The sequence below is a fragment of the Oryx dammah genome, unplaced genomic scaffold (assembly GCF_014754425.2).
Source record: "Oryx dammah isolate SB20612 unplaced genomic scaffold, SCBI_Odam_1.1 HiC_scaffold_2, whole genome shotgun sequence".
NCBI lineage: Eukaryota > Metazoa > Chordata > Mammalia > Artiodactyla > Bovidae > Oryx > Oryx dammah.
This window is the reverse complement of record NW_024070186.1, coordinates 195,583,544-195,591,039: the sequence shown is the minus strand read 5'-3', so window position 1 is coordinate 195,591,039 and position 7,496 is coordinate 195,583,544.

The window sequence follows — 7,496 nt, the reverse complement described above, 5'->3', positions numbered from 1 at the left end:
GTGTACATTGCTACTGGGAATGTAAATTGGTTCAGCCGGTCCCCATGGGAGACAACTTGGGCAGTATAGCTATCAAAATGACAAACGTATATATTTTCTGACCCAGCTATTCTCGCTTCTAGAAATTTATTTTATAGATACATGCACATGTGTAAAATGACAGATAATCAAGTGATTAATTTGTAGCATTGCAGGTAATCACAAAAGACAATACATCCATCCAGTGGAGTACTACACAGCTGTCAGAACTGAATGGGGAGGTGATAGGCGCAAGAACCTTCAAAAACTCATCCCTGATAAAATCAATGGAGAAAACTGGCAGAAATGATCAAAATCAACTTCTTTCGAACTCTGGAAATTAACCAGAGGCTTGCAGCAACCAAGGGAGTGTTTATTCAAGAAAACAACTGATTTCCAGTAGGAATCGAGCTTTGTGGGTTTGTAATTTGTCCTATCCCGCCTTCCTTTGTCTAGCTCAGCAACAGCTTGGAAAACTAACAGCCCACATTCCCAGCCCCTTAAGGAGTAGAACGGAGCTGAGGCTCTCCCACAGCTTTATTTTAAAAAACCTGGCATTTTGGGACATGTCTGGTGGTATCATGGAAGACCTCATTGGAAAAAATTACCTTTATTTAACCTAAGTCAGAGCTCACTCAGTGCTAAGAAGTATTTCACAGAGGGGCATTTATCTAAAACAATTACAAGCAAGTGTTTTAATGTTGCAGCTGCCTGAGGCAATGAATAACAATTGGAACAAGTAACAGACTAACCAGAATAAGAGGTAAATAAATAATAAATTGATAAGAGACTAACCAAATAGCCGAAGAATGAGTTTTCTATAAGGGCTTTGAAAAGCTCTGACGTATTTCTTTGGTGGGCAAAGGATCTCTCTGAGGGCTTGCCTACAAGGCACTTATCCCATTTGTGAGGGCTCTGTCCTTATGACCTAATCACTTCCCAAATGCCCCACCTCATAATACCATCTCTGTGGGGGGTTAGGATTTCAATATATAAATTTCCTTCAGTCAGGTCCAACTCTTTGCAACCCCATAGACTGCAGCCCACCAGGCTCCTCTGTCCATGGAATTCTCCAGGCAAGAACACTGGAATGGGCAACCATTTCCTTCTCCAGGGACCTTTCTGACCCAGGGATCGAACCCAGGTCTCTTGGATTGCAGGCAGAATCTTTACCATCTGAGCCACCAGGGAAGCTCATAAATTTATGGGTAGGGCCACAAATATTTAGACCAGAGCATTATATGATTCCACTTACATGAATTACCTACAATAGTCAAGCTACAGAGAAGGAAAGCAGAAGGGTGGGTGCCCGGACTGGCGGGGGAGGGATGGGGGCAGGGAGCGTTTCCTGGGGACAGAGTTTCAGTTAAGGAAGATAAAGAGCTCTGAGGATGGGTAGTGGGGATGAAGTGCCACAGAACTGTGCAATTAAAGATGGGTACGGTGGTTCAAAGAGGGGCAGGGCTGGAGTCAATATTCATATTAAGGCCGATATGAAAAATCAAAGCAGTGGTTCCCTGGGAAGAGAGGAATGGGTGATGAACTGGGGGTCTGGGGAACAGGAGTAAGAAAGGGCCATCTCACCAGGAATCTTCTCATATTTATTCATTGTTTTTCTTTGTGTTGTGGCCTGACTGCACAGCCTGCCTGCAGGGTCCAAGTTTCTCAACCAGGGATTAAAGTGGGCCCGGCAGCGAAAGGGCCAAGTCGCAACCACTGCTGGACCGTTGGGAAATTTCCTGTTTTGTTTGTTTGTTTTGCCAGGCTGCCTGGCTCACAGAAGCTCAGATTCCTGACCAGGGATTGAACCCAGGCCCCAGCAATGAAAGCTCAGGACCCTAACCACTATGCTACCAGGGCCACTCCTGTTATTCATTGTTGAATCACTTGAATATATATTCCTATTCTAAATATTACATTTAAGACAAAAGGAAAATCAGCGGGGGAAAAAAAAACAAACCTGTTAATGATGAAGAACTGAGCCCGAGTTTGATTAAATCTCTGGATCCAGCTGCCCATTGGCAAGAAACACAGAACATGCAGATTGGCACCGAGGGATACGGTCAGGAAAAATCCAGACCGTGGGAAATTCTCCAGGTGGGCTGGCCCGGGCTCTCCAAAATATCAATTGTTCAGGAAAGAAAGGGACAGACGGGACCCTCTGGACAGGACCTGAAGATACAGCAACGAAAGCTGCCAGACTGAGCTGCAGTGTCGCTGGGGAGGGTCAAAGCAGGGCCCGCCTGCACAGGTGGGCAAGGGGCATGGTCACGGCTGGAGCTGGAGCCCTCTGCCTCTCAGCGTGTGTTTCCGTCGTGTCTGAGTCTGGGCGACCCTATCGGGCGCAGCCCGCCAGGCTCCTCTGTCCGTGGGATTCTCCAGGCAAGAATACTGGAGTGGGGTTGTCATGCCCTCCTCCAGGGAATCTTCCCGACCCAGGGATCGAACCCATGTCTCCTGCACTGCAGGCAGATGCTTTGCCGTCTGAGCCAAGCCACCGGGGAGGCCCTGCCTCTCAGTACATTACGGTAACTCATCAAGCTGTTTGTTTTCTGTGATTTTCTGTACTGATTTTTTTAAAGAAAAGTTTAAAAGAAACGCAGGCCTTCCACACCCTGCCCTCGGAACAGGGGAGCACTGCTCTGTGGCTTGAAACTGAGTGTCCCGGGCGCGGGGCCCAGAGCAGCTGGCTGGCGGGCAGGCCATGGCTGTTGGTGGGGGAACCCGAGCCTCCGCGGTTTTTTTCTGGAGAACGAGGTAACGGAGCAGAAAGCTCACAGCGTCTCTGGTAGAAACTGGGCTCTGTCTTTGAAGAATTTTCTCAGACCACCAAGGCATCATGGAACGGCTCACTGCCCCCACACTTAGGGAGGAGGATCTGGACCACCCGCCCCCAAGGGCTGGCTCCAGGCTCTCCCCGACCACCTTAATTTGAGAGGGGTCCATCGCCACCCCAGCGATGGTCTGAACTACCCAAATGTTTTTTCTCATGGAATCTAGTCTTTTTGTGATTTTTTCAAGAAACATATGTTTTTTGTTTTTCTTTTGGCCAAGCTGTACAGCGTGTGGGACCTTACTTCCCCAGTGTGTGTTGATGGCTTAGTCGTGTCTGACTCTGCAGCCCCATGGACTGCAGCCCGCCAGGCTCCTCTCTGTCCATGGGATTCTCCAGGCCCGAATACCTGAGTGGGTTGCCATCCCTTTCTCCAGGGGGTCTTTCTGACCGAGGGATTGAACCCAGGTCTCCCGCTTTGCAGGCAGACTCTTTACCGTCTGAGCCACAAGGGAAGCCCCTTATCAGGGATCAAATCCGTGCCCCCTGCAGTGGAAGCTCAGAGCCATAACCATCGGACCACCAGGGAAGCCCCCAGCCTCATTTTGGTAGTCCACTCCCCTAAAGACGCCTCCACCAAAGTCTGGTGTGTACTTGTGTTGGTCCAGATTTTGCTCTGCACAAACTTGCCCTAGGAAGGACTTTTTCTAACCGAAATAGGTCATCATATCTTGTAGAGAACCTTGCAACTTGCCTCTGGGATTAATAGACAGTGAGCAATTTTTTAATAGATCTAGAAATGATCTGTTCCCGTTGACAGTGTCATCCTAGAGTACGTTTTTATTTTCCTTCTTTTCTATTTGTTAGAATATGGTTTTAACGACATTATTTTATTCACTTTCTTTCTTCTGTGTTTTTTGTTTTCATCTCAGCATTAATTTCATCTGTGCCCATTGTAGAAACTCTGGGAAAAGAAGAGAATGAAAACACACACCCTGAGAAGTTCTCCCGCTCACAGGAAGCGTGCCTGCACTTCCCGCCAGTCACGCTTCCACCCTCCTCTTCTCCTGCCTCGCTTTCCTGGTGGGCTCTGAGTGCAGAGCCAGAGTGGGGGACCCCCCACACACCGTGTATTCCTTTCCTATCACTGATATCGTGTCAATGACCGCCGTTCTGGAAGTCAGGAGTCTGACCTGGGTTAACACTGAGGTAACAATCAAGATATCACCAGGGCCGTGTCCCCTCTGGTGGCATTAGGAGACAGTCTGCCTCCTGGCTTTTTCCAGCTTCCAAAGGCCACCTGCTTCCTCGGCTTGTGACCCCTTCCTCTGGCAACATCAGGCTGAGGCCTCATTCAAGGGCCCCTCCTGGACTTTCAGGAACCTCTGTGATTCCACTGGGCTCATCAGAACCACTCATCTCAAAGCCTCATGAGCTGCAAACATAATTCCCCTCTGCCGGTAACCAAGCATCGTCACGGGATCTGGGGATGAGGGTGGAGGTGGCTTTGGGGGCCATATTCTGTCAATGCAGATGGTCGGGCCTCATGCTGCCAGGACCCAGGCCCAAGGTCCGTTTAGGAGGTAAGTTGGTGGGAGGGGCTGGGGCTGTGGATGAGACGAGGAGCCTCAATCGGGGAATATGCAGGCGGAGGTCACCACCCTCCCTGGACACAGATGCATGTGGTAGGGAATCACCATATAGCAGGAAAAAAATTATTTATTTGGCTTCACTGGATCTTCACTGAGGCACAAAGGATCTTAATTGCAGCATTCAAACTCTTAGTTGCGGTATGAAGGATCTAGCTCCCAGACTAGGAATCAAACCTGGGTCCCCTGCATTGGGAGTGCCGAGTCTTAGCCACAGGACCACCAGGGAAGTCCCCTATGTCATCATAAGTCTACTACTTTTAGTTGATCTGCATTGCTTGCTTGGACGCCTTCGCAATCATTTCCGTCCTGGGGAGTTAGTGCATTTGAAGTCAGAGAACGTAGCAAATAAAAATTCCCGTGTGGAACACAGTGGAGAGGTGACCTCCGCGTCCTGAAGCCCAAGGGCTGAGACGGAGGCTGTCATCCTGTGCAAAGATGCTAAACCCACTCTCCAAATACAGCTCTGTGTTTACAGTCTCCTCGAAGCTCCTCCTTGCCTCTAAAAATTCTCCCTTAGACCCAGAAATTTCACTAACCAGAGTCTCTCCTAAGGAAATCTTTCTAAATATAGAAAACGCTCCAGCACAAGGGTATTCGGGCCATTTTCCTTGGAAGAGTGACTAATTAGAGACAACCTAATTGTCCGACGGTGGGGGGCCAGCCGGCCAGCGGCAGCGGAGCTGCACCATGAAAACGAGGAGTCTGCAAGACACAGGCAGCCGCCTTCACCGCTGCGCATGCGCACAGGACCGCAGTCCGGTGATCACAGCTACATCAGCTTCTAAAAGCCCGGAACAAAGGCTTGAAGGACATTAACAAAAGCAGCAGCGGAGGTTCTCTCTGGCTGGGGAGGACTGGGGTGATTTCTCTTCCCCTTTGTGCTACCTCTCGGAAGTTTTCAAGTTCCCTGGGAAGAGCATAATAGAAAACCTACCTTTCAGTGAATTGGTTGTGTTCACCAACTGGCGTGTGAAATTAATGCCATCCCTTTGTGTGGGTGAGTGAACGTGTGTGCACGTTACATGTGAGTGTGTGTGCATGTGCGAGAGTGCACGGGATGTGGAAGTGGAGTGTGTCCGAATGCTGGGTGTGGGTGGTCTGAGTGTGACTGGGTGTGAACGTGAGTACAGGTGGATGTGAGGATGAATGCTACATACATCCACATGTGTGCATGCAAATGTCCATACGTGAGTAGACACGTGTGAACATGGGGGCATCAGTGTGGGTGTGTGAGCAAGTGTGCGACCCTGTTAAAGTGTGAATCTGTGTGTTCGTGTGAATGTGTGAGAAAGGGTGGGGCCTAAGTGTGTGGTGTGAATACGAACGCAGGGGTGTCTGTGGACTTGCCTGTGAGAGTGCCGGTGGGGGGTGTGAATATCAGGTGTGTGCAGTGTATGGACGTGAGCGTGTGTGCTGGAGTGCTGGTGGCTGTGTGCACGTGCAGCTGTGAGTAGATGTGTGTAAGCATGAGTGTGTGTGGTCATCGGGCGTGGGCACCCATGTGACGGCAGGTCCCAGGGCACATCTCTGGTGGGCGCCCCCACCCCTCGCAGTGGGGAGAGAAGCCCGACTTGCCCACGTTGGGACGTCCCAGCCACACTCCCAGCCGAGACCCCGGGAGAGCCAGCCCCAACCCCCCAGCACGGGAGTGAAGGAGGTCCCGGGGCCCGAGCGGCTCTGGACGCCGCAGAGCCCAGGTCAGCCACCTCGCTGCCATCTGTGCAGACGGCCGCCCACGGAAGCCCGGAGCGTCTCCGAAAGGCTCTTCCCACCCTGGAGTTGGGCTGCTGTGCAGTTTTCTGAGCCTTGCACCCCCCGCCCCACTCCATTGGCCTGTGGCCCCAAGGAACACGTCTCCCGTGTGTGTGAAGCAGAGCCCGCGGGGACTTCTCGCACCCACCCTCCTGTCCAATGAATGTCCGCTGCTGCTGCGCTGGACACAGAGGGCAGAGGGTCAACCCTGCCCCGCTCGGAAGGGTCGCTGCTGAGACCACTCAAGGATCGTCCCCTCAGTCTGCTCACCTGCTTCCGGCTGGAAGTGGGGAGTCCCATGGGGGCACCCGGGGCTCGGGCAGAACTGGGAGGGACAGAGGCTCCTGTTCCCGAGGGGCTGCTGCTGTTCAGGTAGGTGGCTCACCTGGAGGAGCAGCCGGGGCTCAGGAGGCGTCGCTGGGCTCCCTGCCCACCTGATGCCCCTGCCCTTGTCCCTCTGTCCTGCCCACCTCTGGGCCCGGCCCAAGTCCAGGTCCGCACTTCTCCCCAGACACCTGCCCACCTGCCCTGCGCTCCTGCCTCAATGGTCCCTCTCCATCCTCCCCCTGGCTGCAGGCAGGTCCTGGAACCCAATCTAGGGCAGGAAGTTTCCATGTAAAACCGACGCTGCCAACACGCCAGTCCCAACTGGACACACACTGTGTGATTTCACTGGATGAGTTCCCCAGAGTCAGCCTCATAGAGACAGAAGGGAGGCGGGTGAGGGGTTAGTTGTTAGTGGGGCAGAGTCTCAGTTTGGGAGGATGAGAGTGCTCTGGAGATGATGGTGGAGCCGGTTACAAGACAAAGTGAATGTACTGAACGCCACTGAACTGTCCAGATACAAATGGTTTAGACAGCATGTTTTACGTTATGTACATTTTACACCTGGAAAACACAAATATGTGTATTAAGTAAAAATGAAACTGACTCGGTGCCCACAACCCCCATATAACACCTGCACTGACCCAGCCTCTGCCAGCCATACAGAGCCTTCATGTGGAGGGCAACTCGGGTCCCCTTGGCGTCCTGCATCCCTGCCCGCCAGCCCCGCCCTGGCTGTGCCCCTCCTCGTGGCCTCTGCCCACCCCTACTCTCCAGCCTCCAAAGGCCAAGTCAGTGGCTGTCCCCTGACGGCCCCAGGCAACAACTGGGCCCCGTTTGGGGTCTCACGTCTCCCTCCAGGGACCCTCAAGTGGCCCGGTAGAGATTCTGTCCTCAAGACCCGAACAGCAGCAGGTGACTGGAGCGCCCCCACCTCGGCCCACCCTCCGGGGTTGCAGGGGAAAGGTCAGGGGGCA